Source organism: Macrosteles quadrilineatus, unplaced genomic scaffold (assembly GCF_028750875.1).
Source record: "Macrosteles quadrilineatus isolate MER2022 unplaced genomic scaffold, UCM_ALF_1.0 Scaffold_2__2_contigs__length_208266976, whole genome shotgun sequence".
NCBI lineage: Eukaryota > Metazoa > Arthropoda > Insecta > Hemiptera > Cicadellidae > Macrosteles > Macrosteles quadrilineatus.
The window spans coordinates 136,531,422-136,553,763 of NW_026542595.1; the positions used below are offsets into that span (position 1 = coordinate 136,531,422).

Consider the following 22,342-nt stretch of genomic DNA (forward strand, 5'->3'; position numbering starts at 1 on the left):
TGTGAAGTATTCCATAGTAGTGCAAACCTAACCAGTCTTGACATGTTAGAGTCTCGATGTATGGCCGTTGCTACGATAAATTAAATTTGCTAAGTCACGACCTCTAAAACTTTCTTCACATCAATAAGCATCGATATAAAGTCTTAGGAGTTAGAGTGAGGTAAAATAATATTTTAAAATAATCTTAGGCCCCCTTGGGGGGCGGGGGGTTGGTAAAAATTATCGGCATGAAGAATGGACCCCTTGCGTAGTCAAAATCACCAAAAATAGGGAAAATAAGGTAAAATTTCAGGTTTAAACACGAATTTGGGGTGGAGATGGGGAAAAAATTAAACTAAACGCATGGCTCAATCAAATCCTGGTTGAAGTTCGTTCGCTACGCTCACTCACCTTTAGGTTGGAGCTCGTTCGCTGCACTCACTTGCCTTCAGGTTAGCTCGTTCGCTACGCTCACTCACCTTTAGGTTGAAGCTCGTTCGCTGCGCTCACTTGCCTTCAGGTTAGCTCGTTCACTACGCTCACTCACCTTTAGGTTGGAGCTCGTTCGCTGCGCTCACTTGCCTTCAGGTTAGCTCGTTCGCTACGCTCACTCACTTTTAGGTTGGAGCTCGTTCGCTGCGCTCACTTGCCTTTAGGTTAGCTCGTTCGCTACGCTCACTCACCTTTAGGTTGGAGCTAAGACCTTAAAAAGTACAAATATATGTACGAAAAGTCGTTTTATAAATTAAAAACACCAAAAAATTCAAGATTTTTTACAATTTTTGGAATTAGAGCGTTTTTTGAAGGAGAAGGAGTAAGATTTTCGATATGACCCCTTCTTAGAGAAAACTGTCTTGTAGAAAATTTAATTCTGAACCTACGGTTTTCCCTCAAATCGTTTCTAGCTCTTACCGTTTTCGAGCTACAGCAGTTTTAAAAAAACGTGTTTTCCCCAAAAACTAGGATTTTAAGGGATTTATTTTGGTGGGTTTCGGTTGGAAAAAACTAAATTTTGGGACTTTCTGGATGGTTTGGTACCCAGACAAACCTTTACAAAAAATTTCAGCTCCGTAGCAACTCTAGAAGTGACAAAAATGCTTTTTCTGTTGCCAAACGCCCATATTTCACCTACTGACGTTTGCTTGTCGAAGCATGTTAATTCTCCATAAGAAATAAGTAAAAAAATAATATTTTCTATTAAATATCCGCCATTTTTAATTTTTTTTAGTACGTTAAAATTATAGAAGGTCACTTTAGGCACTTTCCTTTCAATGTTGGGAGCATAACAAGTACAAATATACGAACGAAAAGTCGTTTTAAAAATTAAAAACACGTAAAAAAATCGAGCATTTTCAAAATTTTTGGAAGTAGGAAGTTTTTTGAAGGTGAAGGAGTGCGATTTTCGAAAAACGCTTAATAGTGTCTTGTAGAAAATTTCATTCCAAACTCACGATTTCTCCTCAAATCGTTCTAGCTCTTACCGTTTTCGAGCTACAGCCGTTTTAAAAAAACCTGTTTTTCCAAAAACCGGGATTTTAATGGAATTTTTTTTGGGGGGGATGAATTTTGAAAATGGGGTTTTTACGAACTTCACCGGTAACATAAGATCCTATAGTGCAATACTACGCAAATTCCAAGTCTCTAGCATTTTTCTAAACGGTTCAGATGAGCGTACGAAAGTCGGTATTTTTCCCATAAGAATAACATGGGGGGGGGAAATTGTTAGTTTAGGGGGGGTTGAAAGGGAAAAATGCTACTTTTCGGAATTTTCCCGGGGGTTTGGGCACTAGACCTACAAAACGCCGAAAATTTCAAGTCTCTAGCTCATCTAGAAGTGCCCAAACATTAGTATACCTGATCAGTGAGTTACACATCGGGCTGTATAGTTAATTAGATTAGACTCGCCTTTGGCTCGCTGGGGGCTCCGCCCCCAGGCCCCCTAGCTGTTAGTCGTCATTAGTAGATTAGAGTTTAGCCCCAGTCCCCCATTGTAGAGGATTTAATATTGGGGGAGGGGTTGTAAATACGATGGGAGGATAAAACCCTAAGTAAACCAGAGTAACTACAAAATATTAATAATATTTGCAAAAAGAATTTAATTCGATTGGGAAAAGTAGCAAAAATCGTAAAAAAATTGATTAAAATTGACCAAATATTAATGGTAGGGCATTTTTTTTAAAGTTGAAGGTGTGCGATTTCCGAAAAACGCTTAAGTGTTTTGTAGAAAATTTAATTCCTGTTCGTAAAATTCTTTCAAATCTTTTCTAGCTCTTACCGTTTTCGAGCTATAGCCCTTTGAAAAAAACGTGTTTTGTCGTTTTCAGAGGTCCGCCATATTGGATTTTTGGGGGGTTAAAATTTGAAAATAGGACTTTTGCAAGATTCACCGTTAATGTAAGAACCCATAATACAATACTACCAAGTTTCAAGTCTCTAGCACCTTTCTAAACGGTTCAGATGAGCATACCAAAGACGGCAACTTTCAGTGTTTTATCGTTTTTAGATGTCCACCATTTTGGATTTTTGGGGAGGTTAAAAATTTAAAATGTGATTTTTGCAAATTTCACCCTTAGCTTATCATCCCATACCACAATACTACAAAATTACAAGTCTCTAGTTCGTTTCTAAACGATTCGGATGACCATAACAAAGTCATTAAATCGTTCAACTTACAAATTTACTCATAAAAACTCATAACTCATAAAAAAACTCGTAAAAACTTTCAAATTTTGACATTAAAATTAAGTTTTTGGGGTCAAGGAGTAAAGTTACGAAAACTCATGTCATAAGTAAAATTTAAAGTAAAAGAAGGAGAATACAAGGCAATAATAATACAAGGCAAAAAGGAATGATTTAAGTATGAAAAAATAGCGAAAACCGGTAAAAAATTGAAATAAATTTACCAAATTTTGAAAGTAGGGCGTTTTTTGAAGCCGAAGGAGTGCGATTTTCGGAAAACGCCTAAAAGGGTTTTGTAGAAAATTTAATTCCTGTTCATAAAGATCCTATCAAATCTTTTCTAGCTCTTACTGTTTTCGAGCTATATCCGTTTGAAAAAAACGTGTTTTATCGTTTTCAGAGGTCCGCCATTTTGAGCTTTTGGAGGGGTTAAAATTTTAAAATCGGACTTTTGCAAATTTCACCGTTATATAAGATCCCCTACTACATTAATACCAAGTTTCAAGTTTCTAGAAGTGGTTCAGATGAGCATACCAAAGTAGGCATTTTTCAATGTTATTCTCCATAAGAATAACACGGGGCTTGTAAAAGTGGTAAAAGTACAATTTAAAGTAAATTAAGGAGAATACAGAGCATTAATAATATCTGCAAAAAAGAATGGTTTAAATATGAAAAAATAGTGAAAACCGGAAAACTTTTGAAAGAAATTTACTAAATTTTGAAAGTAGGGCGTATTTTGAAGCTTAAGTAGTGCGATTTTTGGAAAACGCCGATAAGGGTTTTGTAGAAAATTCAATTCCCGTTCGCAAGATTCTTTCAAATCTTTTCTAGCTCTTACCGTTTTCGAGCTATAGCCCTTTGAAAAAAACGTGTTTTGTCGTTTTCAGAGGTCCGCCATTTTGGATTTTTCGGTGGGTTAAAATTTGAAAATGGGACTTTTGCAAATTCCACCGGTAATTTAAGATCTCATACTTCAATACTACGCAAATTTGAAGTCTCTAGCACGTTTCTAAGTGGTTCAGACGGGCACACGAAAGTCGGCCATTTTTAATGTTATTCCCCATAAGAATAACATGGGGGGAAACCCTTAATTTCGGGGGGGTTAAAATTTGAAAATGCGACTTTTTTGGATTTTGCCGGGGGTTTGGGCCCGAGAACTACAAGTTTGCGAAATTTCAACTCCCTAGCACATCTAGAAGAGCCACGCTGTTGTAATAAAAACATAAAAAAAATCGTTTACTTTTATTATAAACGTTATTATTATTGCCACTTGTACAGTTTCTGCAAGAGGGGTTATGGGGGGTGGGTGACATAAACAACGACTTTCAACTTGGTTGTAACTAAAAAAAACTACCGTTTCACAACATTAAACCTACACAAATTAAAAATATCTAGAACGACGAGAAACAGTTTTACATGAGATTTGAGTTTTTTTAGGGGGGTGTTGTAGGTTTGGGGGTGTATAAGATGAGATTGGCCTCTTTTTTATTTTTCAAATTACTTACGACCATGAATAACTTACAAATTTTTACTAAGACCTTAAAAAGGCTTGAAATGCCATTTTATTCTTCGCATGCTAATTCTCTATTTGATTAACATGGGGGATATTTTAAACCATAAGGGGGGTTTAAAATGAGAAAATAACGATTTTAATAATATTTAAGGTAATTTGGACCGAATACCAACACCGCTAAAAATTTCAATGTTCTAGCGCTAATATGAGTGTGTAAGTAGGCTTATTCCTAAATTCCAAGGACATAACTATCGAAATGGGGTTTTTTGAGGGGGTTGGAGTATAGATAGGTAAAAGGCGCCTTAGAACAAAATTTACACCATAAAATTTTGTATACAAAGCATTTGTTTGTTTATATATAATCTTGCGTTTATATAATTTTTAATTAACGAGAATCTTCAAAATCGGGATTTTTTATTTTAACTAAAACTATCCCCCCAATTTTGAGGGTTAATTAGGGTGAGTGAAAATTCCGAAATCGGTTAAGGATGAACTTTAGGCATATTTAAAAACAAGTAATAGGTCAAACATACCCAAAACGGATTTTAACCTACTCCAGGGCAGCCAACCCCCCAAAAAACAAGGAAAAATGGCAAAATTTCAAGTTTAAGCATGAATTTGGGGGTGAACGAGTGAAGATGGAAAAAAAATTTAAACTACAAAGTTGTAGATCGTCAAAAGTAAACATACGTAGGTGCTATCTGTTTCTTGATCAGACCTACGGTTGAGCCGCGACGGACGTTTGAACAAAAAAACATGATGAAAAATTCCAAAATTTTGTGTTTAGAGCGAAATATTGGGGGGAAGGGGTGAAGATAGAAAGAAACTTTATATTATAAAATTGTAGCTCGTTTAATTTTAAATACTGTAAGTGTGTTCCGTTTTTTGATTAGACGAACGGTTTAAGCACAATAAACGTTTTAAAAAAACGCCTTTTTCGCACTTTTCAAAAATCCGCCATTTTGAATTTTTTTAGGGGGGTTAAAATTTAAAAATGTGACTTTTGGCAATTTTCTTGGTGGTTTAAGAACAATACCTAAAATCGTGCCAAGTTTCAACCCCGTAGCTATTCTAGAAGTGGGTAAACATTAGTATACCTGATCAGTGAGTCAGTGAGTGAGTTACACATCGGGCTGTATAGTTAATTAGATACCTTACTATAAAGACGGAGACTTTCCAAGGTTGGAATTTTTTTTACTAATAGCCTTAACAAGGAAATAAAGTGCCCAAACTAATTATATATAAGGATACCTTACTATAAAGACGGAGACTTTCCAAGGTTGGAATTTTTTTACTAATAGCCTTAACAAGGAAATAAAGTGCCCAAACTAAGCTTGAAAAATTGTGAATGTTTTGTTTCGATCAAGTGTTATAGCTAATAATTTAAGATGGAGACCTAAAGTTGTTTCTGTCTGTACCTTTTATTTTTAAGAAGTAGCTTATCGAATGTTTAAATTCTGTGGCTGTAAGTAAATTTGTTTTTAGGATTGTGTAAAAAGTGGGTTTATACTATAGTTATGACTTTTTTATACAAGAAAATATTAGGGAATTTCCCAACAACACTTTTAGTGTGAAAGATATATATAACAGTTGGATAACTAACAATAATTTGTAGTCATTAGTTGGTTGTATCAATACAGAGTAACTTACCAAAGCTAACAGCCAAATCACACTGTACAAACGTTAAACCCACAACTCAGTAGCTCATCGATTACTGATGGACCATAAACATCATAACTCTGTTAGTGGGCAAATGTTTGTTTCAAAGTGCATTAATAACAAAATGTATAGCTTCAACGTAATTATTAACTCCTGCGCTATCCATCTATATAAATAAAGTTAGAATTTTGTTTATACTTTGCTCTGAATTATATATATTTCTAATTTCTTAAGTATTATACATCAAAGAAGCCGAAACAAGTCTTATATAAATTTTCTGTCTGTCTGTATGTCATGGCCCAGCAGATTCCTTAATCTATCTATATATTTAATTCCTTAAGTGAATCGGTCCCCACGAAATATCTCGGGCAAGGAAAAAAGTAGTATGGCTGTTGTGGATTCATTTTAAAGCTTAAGGTCCAAGGACGGTGTGAAAAATATCAGAAGTGTCAATAATTTACCCTGCTCTTCCCCAAAGGCCACCAAAGTTACAATAATTTTTTAATGGAATTACTGCTACAGTTCTGTTTTAAATGTACCAGCTGATGTAAACATTGCGTATTTGTATGTTTATTGATTGTTTTGTTCCGCTTTTTTTAGGTTAGAATGGCAATGCAGTGTTGAAATGTATCGTGTTAGGGGAAGATTGCGACTAAATGTGTGAAAAAGTATGTATTTTTGTATGTTATGCATAGCTAAAAAGCAGAAATTTATACTATAGCCCCCTAGTAGTATTTAAATAACTCCTTTTTAAGATAGCTATTAGTTTTCTGTACTTATCAAATCATCTTACCTTCTTATCTTAGCTTTACTAAAGTTACTTTGAAAAATGATTGATTAATGAACATGACGGTAATCAAAGCCCAAAAAACTCTAAACAAAAGTAGAAGCAAAAAACGTTAACTACCCTTTAAAAACAAAAAGGCCTAATGGCTGAAAAAGGGATGACAACGGGATTTTGTCTCTCCCCTTACACAAAGGGAGTCTCCCTATTTACGTGATTTTTGACCTCCTTAATCAGACGTACGTGAGGGATTTATTTTGCAGAACACGTACTTCAGAGGGATTTAAATTTTAAATACCCTGCACAATTGAGGGGCGCAAATACTTCGCCAATGCAGACAAGCAAAGGCTTACTTGCAATAGTTTACAATTATAACAATTTATTTGTAGTAAGATATTATTGATGGTTCAGACATTAATCTGAAATTAAAATATTACGTGTGAAAATCAAACAACATGTTTTTACTTGATGACTTATCACTTAGGTACCGATATACCATTTGAACAGATATAAGCCAATAATACCCCCACCGCAGCAAACCTACAGTCTAAGCGAATTTACATTCTCCTGATTGGATTTACTCTAAAATATACCCTTAAAAATATCACATCTATTCCCTATTTAAATAGCATTTGTTTAACGAGTACATAGGTAAATAAATACGCTTTCTAAAATTGATCAAACTATGTTCATAAACAAGCAAACTACAAAAGTTTACTTATTCCCCATAAGAGTAACAAAAAACTTTTAATTTAAATTATTTTGGAATTTTCTCCGTAACCATTAGGCGCAAAATAACGTTTCAATATATAAAATTATTCGTTTTTTAAGCTCTACAAAATAGTTTGGAAATAAATTGCAAAATTTTATGTTTTAGAGTCAAAAAAAGGAAAACCAATTTTTAGCCCATAAAACCCCACATTAACCTCCGTTCCTATTGTCCGATCATGCTGGTACGCGAACTCGTTCGAATAAAAGGAAGGTTTACACGTTTATACCAAATTTCATCAAAATTATTGGATCATTTTTGCTCGAGTTATTGTGCTAACCGACACATATACTGTATATATGAATTTGAACGGATGGTGTTTTTGGCCTCTAGGGAACTCAAAAAAAGTAAATCGGTCCTGGGTCCTGGTCTTACCATGAGTACTACGGTAATAGCTTATGCACTATATGGAAAATTCGGTAAAAACTAGTTTTAGGTTTTTGGCAGTTTACAGCAACCCTTTTAAATTCACACATGTTGGATTGAAAGTATTTTCAACGACATTATATAGTAAAATACAGAGTATAACAATCTAAAACTCTTAGCATTACTTTTAGCTATCTAGAAAGTAGGCATAACCATTTTAAACTAAACTTGCATTGTATGTTTGATTGACTAGCAAACAGACAGATAGAAGGTATTGTTTGGGAGTAATATTAGGTTTGGGAACGAGTATTCAACTCAGCACTTGGTAACTGGATTGTGTGAAAACTAAATACACGTGTTGTATTGCACTTGCAATACAGGTTATGAATATGCACCTCTGGTATTGGAGTTGTACGACATGATAGAGAAGTCATGTTTCGCTGTTGAACATGCAGCCGCGCCGTGCATACATGTTTATTTTGAATAATTTATAATTTAGCTGTTCGGATGGGAGCACACGAGTACAGTAGGCATTCATTTATGAGGTCGTCCAGTGGTTGAAACTCGACCAAAAATATAGTAATGATAAAATATTGATCGTAGGTTTTTACCCACATACTATTTTCCCTTTAAAATGTTTTTCTACCGTAAAGTATCTGCGTTATCAAAAATGTGTAATTTTGAACTATTCTAATAATACTATGGTACAATTTACCTCACCAAATAATCCAAAATTTTGCTTGACCTTCTCTATTTTCACCCCACGATGTAAATAAAATATGTGATTGGGATTTCTTCAATTTTTTTCTGTCTTAGTGCGTTATTATTTCGTCACCATCAAGGCAATCCATATTGGTCCATTTATTTTTTAAAATTGTTTTTTATGTCCTTATTTTAGAGCCTATTTTAATTTATGAAGGTATTCGGCACATATAGGTACAGGAAAATATCTTTCTAACAATATGCGTAGACTTTCCCTGTGATGCACATGAGCTGAGGAAAGGGTTTAAAAGAAATATGCTTGCTAACTAATAAATATATTCTATTTTTGATTAAATTTACATACTTTTAGAGTTATCACCCTTGTGGTTCCGCTAGGATAATCTTATGTATTAACACGTGACATGGTTTTTATTTTACGATTCTGAATGTTGATTCAGAATCAAGTGTATAAATATACTGGACGGATTTTTTGAAAGGGTTTAAGTTTTTTTTTAAATTAAGTTTTAAATAAAAAAAAGTCTAGCAGCCGACGCAACTTAAGTCGTTTCAGCAGTAATTTTATACATTGTTCTTTTGATCGAACCTTAGTATCTTTCAATTCATAAATAATGTATCAAAGTAATTACATTATATGTATATTACATTATGATAAATATTTGTATAAATACGCAACTTATTGTCAGGCACACCAAAATATGGGATAAAAAAAAACAAAAAACAAACAAACGGCCATAAATAAAGTAGTCTAATGTTTTGAAAGAAATTGAACAAACTCTAATTTTTAATCGATATTTTACTCCATTTTATACTTTTTTATATATGAGAATGCTAATTTCCACAACCGCTATACAACTCAAATTAAGTGAAAAAATCCAGATATTAGTTGCCAGACTCACATCCGTCTGGTAAATAAAAATTAGGCGCGTTTAACCTTAACTATAAAACCTTTTGTCAATAGGAGCCGTATTTTCAAATATAAAAAAAATTGTAAACAAGACAGAAGATACTTATAAATGGACTGTAGAGATACCTTTTTTCCTGTGGATACGGTTTTAAAATCGTATATTTTTATTGGGAATATGAATTGGAAATTTTTGAAGTAATTGCTTAACCATATCTATCGTACTTAGGTGTATAAGGACATCCCTGTAACAACAAGCCGTACTTTACTGTGTGCAGGTTCAAGGTCTAGCAGCGGGGACGGGCTTGGCAGATAAAAGAGGAATATTTGATTCGGAACACGCATCCCTTAACTCAAGGCAACTCTCCCCTCGCACGCCGAGGCTTAACTGTGGAAATCAAGAGTCTAGTGCACCAGGGATTTTTTTCTGACAATCAGGTAAAAAATAAAACAATATACAAAAGTGTGTATAGGATTTTGGCTATACTACAAGGTACAATGTACTTTTACAAGTACTGGTTTTAATTTGGATGGAGATCATAAAGCATATCACTACTGCAACATTTTACCAAAAATATGCTTATTTGACGTGTTAAGATACGTAATAATCATATTTAAATATTCTATCATAAATTGAGACAAGTTGTTGGGAAATTTGATATAGCCACAGACGAACGGAAAGAAAACTGCGCTCATTGGATAAATGTTTATATGGAGCGTTTTAAAAATTGTTTTCTATTAAAGAAATAAACCAAAATGGATGCCTGGATATTGTTAACCGTCACTATCACAAAGCAAGGTCCTGAAAATTCCTTAAGCTTGCTTATTTCAACAAATTTTACTGTACTGTATTGTGCAATACCAGTGTAGAGAATTATTTTTTTAAATTTATTTACATTATTGCCTTTTTCACAGTTTTAACTTTTCCCCCATATACATATTAAATGGATAAAGTAGGCTATTGTTTTCGTCAAAATTTTCGAGTTTGAGTTTTGAGTGGATATATCCTTTTTTGGGCCCCCCTTAACCTGAAAAACGGCCCGAACGATTTTGATAACAATTTAGTATGTTGTAGCCCTTTAAATTCTGAGCAACATTGTAGAACTTGCATTCATGTAAATATTACTGTTCAAAAGTTATTGTAAATTATGTTATTTTCCCATAAAAAACATGAAATAAAGAAAAAATTGTATTTTTGAAAAAAAAAAACGGTTTTGATTGAAATTTGTATGTGATGGTACTTAAAATTCTTAACAACATAGTGCAACCCCCATTGCTGTAAAAACTAGGGTTCAAAAGTTATTGTAACTTTGTTATTTTCTCATAAATACCCAAAAAAAAAAAAAATGGAAAAACGGATTTTAAAAAACCTATTTTGACTGAAATTTGTTTTTATCGTCCTTACAAAACAGTGCGACCCGATTCCTGTAAAAATTATGGTGATTTTTGCATCATAGTTGGTTACTCTCACCGCCTACCAAAGATTAAGGTTGTTGACAAGCTAATGGGAGAAAGTATGTGTCAGATTGCTGTTACCGTTTATTTAAGAAACGTCTTTACTCTGGCCGAGGTACGACTGATCGGCAGTTTGTTAGATCGTTGGAACGACAGTTAATTAATTACAAATGGCATATAAGTCCTAAACCAATCTCGTTTGGAATAGAACCAGCGACCTTTGAATGTGATCAGTATAATCACTCGGTTACCCAGACAATAATTGGAAATCCTTGTTCAGATCATTCGTTCTTAGAAATCATCGTGTTTGCAACTACAGTAAGTTCAGGGGAATAATATATATTTTTGTATATTAAATAATACAATTCAACCTACAACCATGCATTTATGTCACACAATTACTTACTATAAAACTACGTACCCGTACGTGGGCGTGCCCTTCCAAATATAAATAGCTGATTAAAAAAACATAAAAATTAAACCATTGCATTATCACTTATTAACGTGACAGTTTTTCAATACAGCACAAGCTAACTTCGTTGTATATTTTTCGTATATATACAGTTTATGGCACTATAATATAATGATTACACCAGCGACGCCCAAAATAATAAACGGAAAAATACACAAAAATTTAAAAATTCCTCCCATCGTGTAAACAACTTTTAACTAATAATACTAAGCATTAAGTAACAATTATATTAAACGAGATATACGTTACTATTGGTGTCGTTGACTATTGGATACAGAAGAAGACATCCCATCTATATCGATCAACTGTCGCCAATTTTTTACTAAAAAAGAATGTAAGGCCGGTTTTATGCACCGCGACAGTCGCGTGTCGCGTGTCGCGGCGCGACTCAAGTTCTATTGAGTTAAATGGGAGCATTTATGCACCGCGACAGCGACAAACTGCCGCGGAGCGACTCTAAATACCCGCGACAGGTTTTAGAATCGCAGCTTCAAAAAATGTGTCGCGCGCGGTTCAAGTTCTATTGGATCAAATGGGCACGTTTATGCACCGCGACAGTCGCGGCGCGACAGTAGTATTTTTCATACTCCACGTGGTATATTCTCCATATACTTATATTGATTAATGTTAATAATTAGTATATAAATGAGTTCTTTACTCTTTATTTGTAATATAAATTACATCATTATATTGTGTAATGACATTTTTAAGAGGGTTGACCCAATTCCAACTGTAAATTGTATGTGTTGTTTAAATAACTGGGGTTTTGTCATTAACGTGTACAACACTACAGGGTCTATATTTAAACAACTTAATAATCACTTCTACATCAAAACACAACACACAACATTGGATTGAGAACAGACTGCTTTCTTTAATTCCCCCACCACCGGATGTGAGTTTACGCGACAAAAAAGTGTCGCTGTCGCGTGACATTTTTGTCAGCCGCAAGACGTGGCGCGACTCGCGACTCGCGACTGTCGCGGTGCATAAAACCAGCCTAAGTGTGTGAGCCAGTCACAGATTGCGCTAGTGTCTAAAACTCTGTTTTCTACCTTATTTTTCGTTACTGACATAGTTGCTGGGTCACAATAGTTGCTATAGCTCATAATAAGTCATTCCATCAGTTTGACTTGGTAAAAACCACCATGTAATCGACAGAAATCAGTAGTTTAGATCAGCGCAATCTATAGGTGGCTCACATCAATTAAGACAAATTTTATGAAAAACCTGGCTACAACTTTAACATGGGGATGGAATGTCTAGGTTATAGAGTCCATGGTTATAGGCTAGTAAAAAAATACAATGATTGCAAAAAACAAAAAGAAAACACAAATACAACAAAACAATAATCGTAAACAGCTAAATGAACGCTAAAACATACTAGCTGATGTGCTGTGTGACGTGTTAACAACACTAGTGAGTGTTACAAGAGCCAGAACAACACTTGCACAACTACAGTTGAAGTGTATAAGTATAGTTAGTGCAACAGTAATATCGTTATACTTGTTAACACAGGTGCCTACATGGTGCTCTAACTTCAAACTGCTACCTTAAAATCTTCTCAACTTTGTACCTCATCAGTGTATCGTGGTTGGTGGTAAAAGATTTTATTTTGGAAAATAAGCACGTGGTTAGCGAGCTCATTTGTTGAAATACTTTTTCATAAGTTATGTTAAAACACTTTGGAAATAATGTGCAAAGCAAAATTTTGACAATACGGTTATTTAGTCAGCGTATTTAGTAAAACGTATGATGTAACTGGTATTTTGGGGCAACTATTTACTGGATGTCGGTAGATAAATAGATTAGCCTACTTTTTTTTTAGTAAGCTAAGACCCTGTGTAACGGGTGTGTTTGTATTAATTAACAAAAAAGTACAACTCTCCTAGTATTGATTCAAAATCGTAACCATTAATTTTTCTTGGGTGTTTTTAGGGATTGTTAGGTGTAAAAATCTACGATAATAATTTTACATTAAAGTATCTTAAACATATTGACGCCTCAAAACTCAAAGTATTGTGTTAATTTATGAACGTAAATTTGAGGTTTGAAGGCATTGCACAGTTCAATGATAAAACCGTTGAACTTTTCTACACTACTTCTTATCAACAATTCAATACTTACTGTTATTGAACCGTTATAAAATCCTAGAACGGATAATACATTTGGATGAAGTATCGTGCTATAATTAAGAAGTCCATTCTCTGTCATATGCGCTAAAAAGTTGGCAACGATCAGAAACGAATAGAGGGATTAATTATTAAGTAGGTCCTGCTCTTGAATACAAAACGTTCTATGCAAGCTTTAAATCCATTTTTAGAAATTACTTTTTTGACTTTTGATAAAATAAATCTGTTGAAAGAATAAGAACAGAAATAGGTAATTTTACATCAAACTACAACAATCAATGTAGTGAATGAAAGCATCGTTTATATTTGCACGCAAAATGAAAAAGAGTTAGTCTACGCGCTTTTTATCCCGATACAAATTTTCTGATTGGAAAATTGATTTCAAAATTGTTTTATCAGTCGATTCACCATGTTTCTGTTTCACCCAACCACCACTTGAGTTCCGATTATACTTTGACCAGTTCAAAGCAAGCGTTTTACGATTTCAATTGTAATTTAGACTGAAGAGTTTTAATTGACTTCAACAAAAGTGTCACTAGAATAGATAAACAAATTATATGATTTTTGTTTAGGTATTTATTTTGAAACATGTAAACGTATTCCATTGATACAATTAGACGACGTGAATGTCCTCTGAGCAGCTTGCTTTTGTAACTTACTAATTAATCTCATGTTTTTCAAGACAAAGTCAGATAGTAGTGACAGACTAGGGTTATGACCCTTTCTACGGTGACTAATTTACAATATCTATAATTTTAGCAAGTTCAAGTCAGTGGTTGTATTTCACATTATTTCAGGCTAGATATAGAGGTTGTGGTACTAACAAAAATGATAAAAATCCATTGTAATATTCGGGATTTGAAAACCGAAGACGAAACCTTGCGTTAAACAACTCTACCAGTTCGCAGCTATAGTTTCACATACCTATGGTGTTTTTGCAAACACACACTATATCCACAATTGCAAATTAATTTCATCTCACGATTGAAGAATGCATTGGAAAACAGAATTAATTGCGATTCCAGGACACTTTATAATCTCGAATATACACTCCAACAAAGTAATCATATCCCTTACTCAAACGTACATGATTGCCAGGGTCACCCAAACCAACACGGCCGAATTCCAACGTTATTACGACCGGTCTGAAATAATTACTCTCCAATTGCCACTTTATTGAGTTAGTCCACTCCATCTCGCTGTGGCTGTTGAAATCATCAGCAGTCAGAAGTAATCGGACAACAATCCGTTGCATAAAATATACACAAGTGTTCCAGGTGATAGTGTGTGTTCGTGCGTGTTCGGATGAGTTCGGGAATACTCGGGACGAGGTGGGAGGAATGATCGGTAGTCCGTCCGACCGAACTCCCGTCCCGAGTCCAGTTTCAGTTCAGTGTTGTAGCGCGGTTGTGGATCGTTCGCGACGGTCTGTTTCGTGTTCGTCATCACTGAAAACTTAGCTCAGTGATCAGTGAGTTGAGTGATGAGTTGAATGTTGAAGAGTGAGTGCAGTGGATTGTGATAGTGACTGTTGTATTTATGTTGCCTACAGAATTGTAAGTATCACGTGTTTTAGTGTCATTCACAAACACTAAACACCAAGAAACTACTGTAGTCACATTGTTGGAATAGTTTTAGTTGTTACACAAATCAACATTATGAACCGGCGTGTTCACAACGTTGAACAGATGGCGTGTGTGATAGGCCTATAAATCAATACTGTGCTCTCAAGGGTCAAGAGTTTGTGATAAAACTTGTTTTGCTTGTTTCCGCTCGATATATTTTATCAATTAGGGTCTTGCAATTTATCACTTTGCCCTCTTTGGGTTGTTATCGCTGTTGGGGATATTTTGCTGTTTTGGTAAACGTGAGGTCTTCTTTTCGTTTTTGAGAGGGAGTTAATTCATATTTGTGGATAAGTCAATTTCGACATGTAATCACATAGGGATTCAAAAGATATTATAGTTTGTGCACTTTATATTGTCAAGAATGGATTTATACAGAATTATCTCCAACATAACTACTATTTCATGAAAAAATTTACACCATCTGTAAAATACCGGTATGACAAACTGCTCCTTAATGTTCATGTTTGTTTCCTGTTTTAAATCTCATTTACTCTCGTAAACGTAATTAGTTATACTTACATCCACAAAGGCCCACTTTTATGAAATTTATATATTATAGTACAGGTACCTAACATTCTTTGAATGGTTAATAATGTTTTTTCAACTACAACATTATATACAGTGTCCAACTTCTTGTCCTAGTAAAAAACCACGTAAAACAACTTTTTTAAAGTTTATACGCAAAAATAGTATCAAGCTGTAAAAATTTTGAGCGTCTTTTCATATTAGTTTAGAATTTTACCATGCTAGAATACACCGTATTTACATAATATTATTACATACTTAAAACACAGATTCTTAACTACTGGTATAGGCCTAGGAATAAGTATATTAGAAGAAGATTGTTGACGTGTCTTTTTTCATTTTTATTTGCTTAATGGAGTAACCATTTTGAAACAATAATGAACCAAGATAAAATGCCATAAACAGACCAAAACGATGAATGTCTGATAAAATTAGAGGACATATTTTGTATTAGGAAACACAACCTAAATTGAAATATATTCTAACAATATTTGATACTAGCAGTTTGATCGAATATCTTTCGATACTTACGTACATGCAGTAGGCCTATTTCACAGAATGGGATATGCATTTTAATGCTTCAAAACTCATAATACCATCGGTTTTAAAGGCCGGTGACTATAAAAGCATATATCTAACTAAAAAAGTTTAATTGCTCGTTATTTTAATTCCACATACATAAACGGGAAATTTATTTCACAAATTATAAATTTTAGACTATTGCAATTAATGTTATGAATACAATTAATTGTATGTAAAATAAAACCATATCCATGGGAGTGTTCTGGCAGCACAGTATACGGTTGGATTTCATTGCGTACAGGGGTTTGTAGGCAAAGTGAGTACTGTATCTGTTTTGCATCCAGCTTATTGCAGGCGCAACCCTCTATACACGACCCTTACCGTAAAGTTGGCATTTGATCCAGGGTAAAATGTCTCTACATTGTAATGCTGATAGGATTATTTCTTCATTCATGTCATGTAATAATTCTGTCATAAGTATCTACAGTATTATGCTACATTGTGTGACAATTTAATTGTGTTTATGTAATGATTGTTCTATGTCTAGCATATGTGATGTGACGGTACAGTGAATACGTATAACAAATGCATTATAAAAACAATTGCTATTGGTTTTGGAAAAAATTGCTTAATAATGATTTAAAAACACAATACATATGTAACATAGATACATTGATAAACAATAGACCTTCACATTTTGTCGACTACAGTTTATTTTCTTTAAGTTCGATTAAGACGCTTGAGTTAACAAGTTAGATTGTTTTGTTGCTAACACTCTTTTGACGTGAATCTAAATATTATCTTAGCAATCAAATTAAAATATTAGATTTTTCCTTTCGTGCGATGGTTTGCAAAATCTAATTAAGCTTAAATTAACTAATAAAAATAGTAAAAAGGTTGGGTTATTGGAAACTGAAAAAATGGAAATACCTCATACGCGTGAATGTGATTAAAACTGTTCAAGACCGTTATATATGAAATAAAATAAATCATATATTAATAATCTGGTAGCTTTACGAGAACGAATATCTTCAATGTATAGAGAGTTATTTTTTCCAAGAGTCCTTTTGCTTCTTGATAGGTGAAATCGACCTTCAGCTGAAATGGATTCCAAACAATTGGAGTCTTAGCCAATTGGCATTTAGTGACTGGAGGGGTATGAACGAAAACCTCCAAAACAGATGATCGCATTTTAGCTAGTAGAACAAACGCACCTCTGAATTCGTTTTAGCATGAACCAATATCATTTTATCAATACAACATAAGTATATAAGTTAAATTTCAGGTAAATCTTATAAACCAGTCTTATGAACAAGTTTAAAAAAATACAAAACAGAATAGAAAAAAAAATTACAGAAAAAAACATTACAAATACTTAATACAAACTTAAAAATTAATTACAAAAATACGAAGATTACGTTGGTTAATGTCACAGAAATCGAAAATAACTGACATTTAACTAATCAAATAGACATTAGGCAAGCATTAATATTGGTAATGCGTTTATGAAATGGTATTCATGATTGGAAACCAATAAATTAATTTAATAAATGGCAATTATCGAGAAATACTGTGATTCCTTCCACCACATGTTTGTCAATGAAATATAAAAGAGCTGAATTTGAAACTTTTAAAATTAATACAACTCATAAAACTTAACATATTTGGGTCTGGTCTATGTAATATAAGACGCTAAGCATTCTGAACCTAAAATCTTATCAGCATTAACAGGTAAATTTGTCATTTTTTAAAACCAGGAAAATCCTAATTAGGTTTTTACGAATAATCAAACCACTTCTATTTCCTTAAACGCATTTCATTTTTGATCAATAGTCTTGTGTGTTTTTCGCAAATGTGCTATTGTTTCAGCCAGAGTTACCATTTGAGGAAATCACAACATTTTATCGCCTATTGTATTATCCACCTTGTGTTTTCTCAGTTCGACAGTATCGTATTTTCTCGTTAGTCTAAACAACTATGTGAGATAAACCCACCTTCACGACGTCCTGTATTGGAGGTTTAGCCAAGTGTATCCCTAAAAATGTATATTAAACGATTCTTAAATGTATTATATAAAGACAAAATATTACAGACAATGCTCAATAAAAAGGGATATCTTAAACAAACTACTCTTTGTTCAGCTCATCTCATCAGCGTATGATATTTATAGTATTTACATACCCCATGTGTTTCTCGTAGCGAAACTCTTATGTTCTCAGCAAGCCAACATACTTCACGTGGATCTAAGATTATTATTTTCCTTTAGTGCATATTTTGCCATGTAAATTTTATTGAAGGAAAACTTGAACTCACATCCGTATGGTTGCTGCGAAAGGTATATTTTGGGTTTAGTCTTTGACAACAAAAAGTGTTCGTGCTCTCGATTCCAAAATGCTTTTTCATTGTCTTTTCACACTTGACCATCTTGCCAGGAAACGAAGGGATGCCTAAAGGCCAAACCACGGCGGAAAGACCCATAAATAGACTAGTGGACTGGAAGGTCCATTAATCCAGCGGTCGTGGTCAGAGATTTAGTGCCCTTAAAGGTCACGTGGTCTAGTCTGGTCAAACAGATAACGGCGCCTAGTAACCACAATACCAATACAACTAGGCACTACATGTTGTTAGAAAAGTGTTATTATCAGGGTTGATGACTGAAGCGGGGTTTTAGTGATTAATACACATAAAAAGTCGAGTGGGTAAGGTAGTGAATTTAGCGTCCAAATAAAAAAAAGTATTTCTCATCAATAAAATAACGGTGCGAGGTAATTTTATTTATGACAAAGACGCATGTTCAACAAAGAATGTGTTATGAATTTATTTGACAAATTGGCGACAGTAAAGATAATACGGGGGTTTTCAAAGGCAACTAAAATTACAAGTATAATAGTCTCATTTTGGGATAGAACAAATCTTATTTTTGGCAGATCTGCTTCCTTAACTTCATCACCAGTCACCTGAAATTCATTGTTTGGTTGTTGTCTACATAGATTAGCGTAATTGGGAGTTTATTGTGGTATAACAACTCCTGTTAAAGATAAGTTAGTTAATGCACATGACAAAATAATTATTGCATTATAGATCTTTGCCTTTTGTTCAACCCGGTGTTGATTTATTAGGTACTGAAATTTCACCTGGGAACTTAATAGTAGATTTTTCTTGGCATTAAACTAATTATATTTAATGTATTTTCTACTCTATATATACCATGCTCTTCAAGGTTAGAAAAACACTACGTTAAATATTATTCACAATAAATTCTCAACAACATTAAACCTTTTAGATAACAATGCAAAAATACATTTAAGCTTAGGTTTATATAAAGTAAAGGAAGCAGGGTTGCCAAAATATGAGTTTGTTTCATCGGTAAACAGGTTATCATTGTAGGCTTACTTATAATTTGAGCTGAGTTTTGAGAAAGAAATCCAGTAAAATTTTGTTTGAGTATACTCTGCATTGAATCAAAAAGTTGCGTCATAACATAAATAGACCACAACTGAACTTACGTTATGATTTTAATTGCTTGTTACATATAATCCAAAGGTTACTGTAGTATATTTGGCATTCTTAAAGAAATATAGAATTGAACAGAAAATGTAATTCTCGTCTGAAAACAATTTTTCGGGAAGGTACAGCAACGTTGGCACTAGTTCAAACTTCACTGGCTGTTAAAACTTATCAGCCAACCAGAGCTCGGTATTAAGTCCATTACATTTCATTAGTCAGTTGTAACTACAGTAGTTGCATTCAAGTGCTGTTATTGTTATACGTGTTTTAACTTCTTTCCACGGCACTACTGTTTGTTCTACATTTTGAAATACATTTCATAATTATATATTGAGATTATATTTGTTAGTTGGTTAAGAAAACTATTCATACATATTACAACGTGAGAGAGTGTCTCTGTATTTATTCGTTAAGTGCTAATATTTGTAAACAAAAAAAATTACCGTGTCAAACATTTTAATAATTTCAAACGTATTTTTTTAGTTATGCAAGTTAGTCATTCAATCTCAAATACCACTCATAAGACCTATGTTAATTTTTGAAAGTCAGAGGTTGAAAAGATACAGATTTTATATAATCAGTATTCTTTATTTTCATCAATTCTTGTCAAATTTATTCAGAGGTTTAAATTCAATTATACGCGTGTAGGTTGTCTAGGTGGTCGAGTGGATATAGTGCTCGCCTTCAAATATAAAAATCGCTGATTTTATTACACGAAAAATCGATTGCGGACTTAGCTATGCACCAATCAATTGTCATTACACTTTCTGTTAATGAAGTTTTTTTTACAAAAGGACGATAGTAGAAAGTTACAATACCAGAGTTTGGACTGTCACCTAACATAAAAAAAAAAAAAAAAAAAATACCAATGGCAAATATAGACTCACAAAATAAAATAATCAAATAATTTATTTCAAAACTACTGATCCGATTGACATGTTTTTGGTGTCATTGGAAAGAGCGTAATGTGAAGTTGTGCAGGAAAGTTTCTTTTTAGGGAAATAATTAGAGAGTGAGACCAAGGGGCCCTTTAAAGTTTCGTATTTCTCCATAAGATTAACATGGGAAACAAACATTGTTATGAAACTCCAGCTGTTGTCAGAAATTAAAAGTGAGAAGAAGAACATATGTTAATTGTAAACAGTCCAGGTGTAAATTATCTAGAAGATAAACATGGACAACCTTATGCGGCTGTAAGTGGGAAACATTCTTGGACACTAAAAACGAGATCAGCTTTTGAACAATGATAAGATATTTACAAGAAATGTTGATCACATTAACATGCATTAAGCTTTTTTGAATATCGTGAGTATTTCCATTAGTTAAATAATCATTGAGTGGTTTGCGTTGGCTCTTTTAAACTCATCGGAAATTATAGCCGTCATTCGTTTTCAAGCAACTCCTGTAATACTTTGCAATTTCTCGATTTCGAGCAACATGTACGCTATTGTAAATAATCTCACATAAGAATGTTAAGCTTTCATGTACATCTAGTATACCTACTTAAAACCGTTTATAATGTACACCTAATATTCTTTAATCTAAAGTTGAGTTGCTTATCCATTATTCATAATTAAACTAATTGAGTGAAACCCCCGCTTTCTTTCTGACAAGAACATTTCCGTTTTTCACCCCTACTCTCCAAGGTGTCATGACAAACTTGCAGCCCCCACAGAACTGTCCCCTACCCCCTTCCCCTGTACTTTCCCCCACCCAACAGTGGGGCCTATCTAATGTGTTAAATCGATCGGCCAAAGAGCAGTCGGTAAGCCACGAGCTAAACGATCAAAACACAATAACTTCACATTCCTACTGCAGTATTTTACATCGATTTTCTGATGAGAAGGTTTGTAATTATCAGTATTTTATGTGCGGTGACATTTTTAAACGTGTCATTGCTTTCTTTACGAATTCTATTTAGCAATTGATGACAAATAGTGAGCATAAATAAGTATAAATAAGCATAAATAAGCACAAATAAGTGAGCATAGTGAACCATCATTGTTTAATTAAATTACTATCTCAGATAAAAAATGTTAACTGCAGAGAATAAAATAGTGCAATTGTGAAATAGTAGTAATTAAAGATAGTCCTCAAGACACGATTAGAAAATTTAAGGTACGAGAGCCTTGGCGAATGCCTTTAAACTTCTACGAGATTTATATTTTTGTTAAATTTCATCAACACTTTTTCAAAACAAGGGTAAGTAGGTCTTAAACTGTATTTTATTATCTTAATAAAAGATTAATAAAAAACGGATGACGAGGCATTTAAATTTCAATTACCTCTTCCGCAACCTCAAGATGGAGGTACAGTGGTACAGTTTTAGTTGTAAACTGACAAAAATAAAGCACGATAGTACTAAGTTACACGCACCATCTTCAACATAACTAAGTTTGTCTGTTTAAAACGTTTCTTGATAGACAGAAGTCTAAACTTCATCTCATATCTTCATCTATCTATATACAGGGTGTCTCACGAGAGGTGTCTCAAATCGATTACGGAAAAACGGCTTAACGTACAAGGATGAAATAAAATTATTTCCCGCTAAATCGACCCCAAGGAATAACATAAAAATATTTTTAACTTTTTCCCAATACAGGGTGTGCCAAAAACTGAGGGTCACTAGTTCGAATCTTGGAATTTTCAAATGTAAACATATGTCATGTTATACATCATTTTAAAGGTATTTGATAGAAAAACATTTTGGCGAAAACAGAAATTAGTT

At 33.6% G+C, this 22,342-nt stretch overlaps 1 protein-coding gene across 1 annotated transcript in view; it reads left to right on the plus strand.

Annotated features, from left to right (window-relative positions):
- Positions 1-14,850: 14,850 nt before the first annotated feature.
- LOC128986646 (roundabout homolog 2-like) overlaps positions 14,851-22,342 on the plus strand; it is a 291,390-nt gene continuing 283,898 nt past the window's right edge. The window contains exon 1 of the mRNA XM_054407117.1: positions 14,851-14,988. The gene's annotated coding sequence lies outside the window, so the exon portion shown is untranslated. The remainder of the gene's footprint in view (positions 14,989-22,342) is intronic.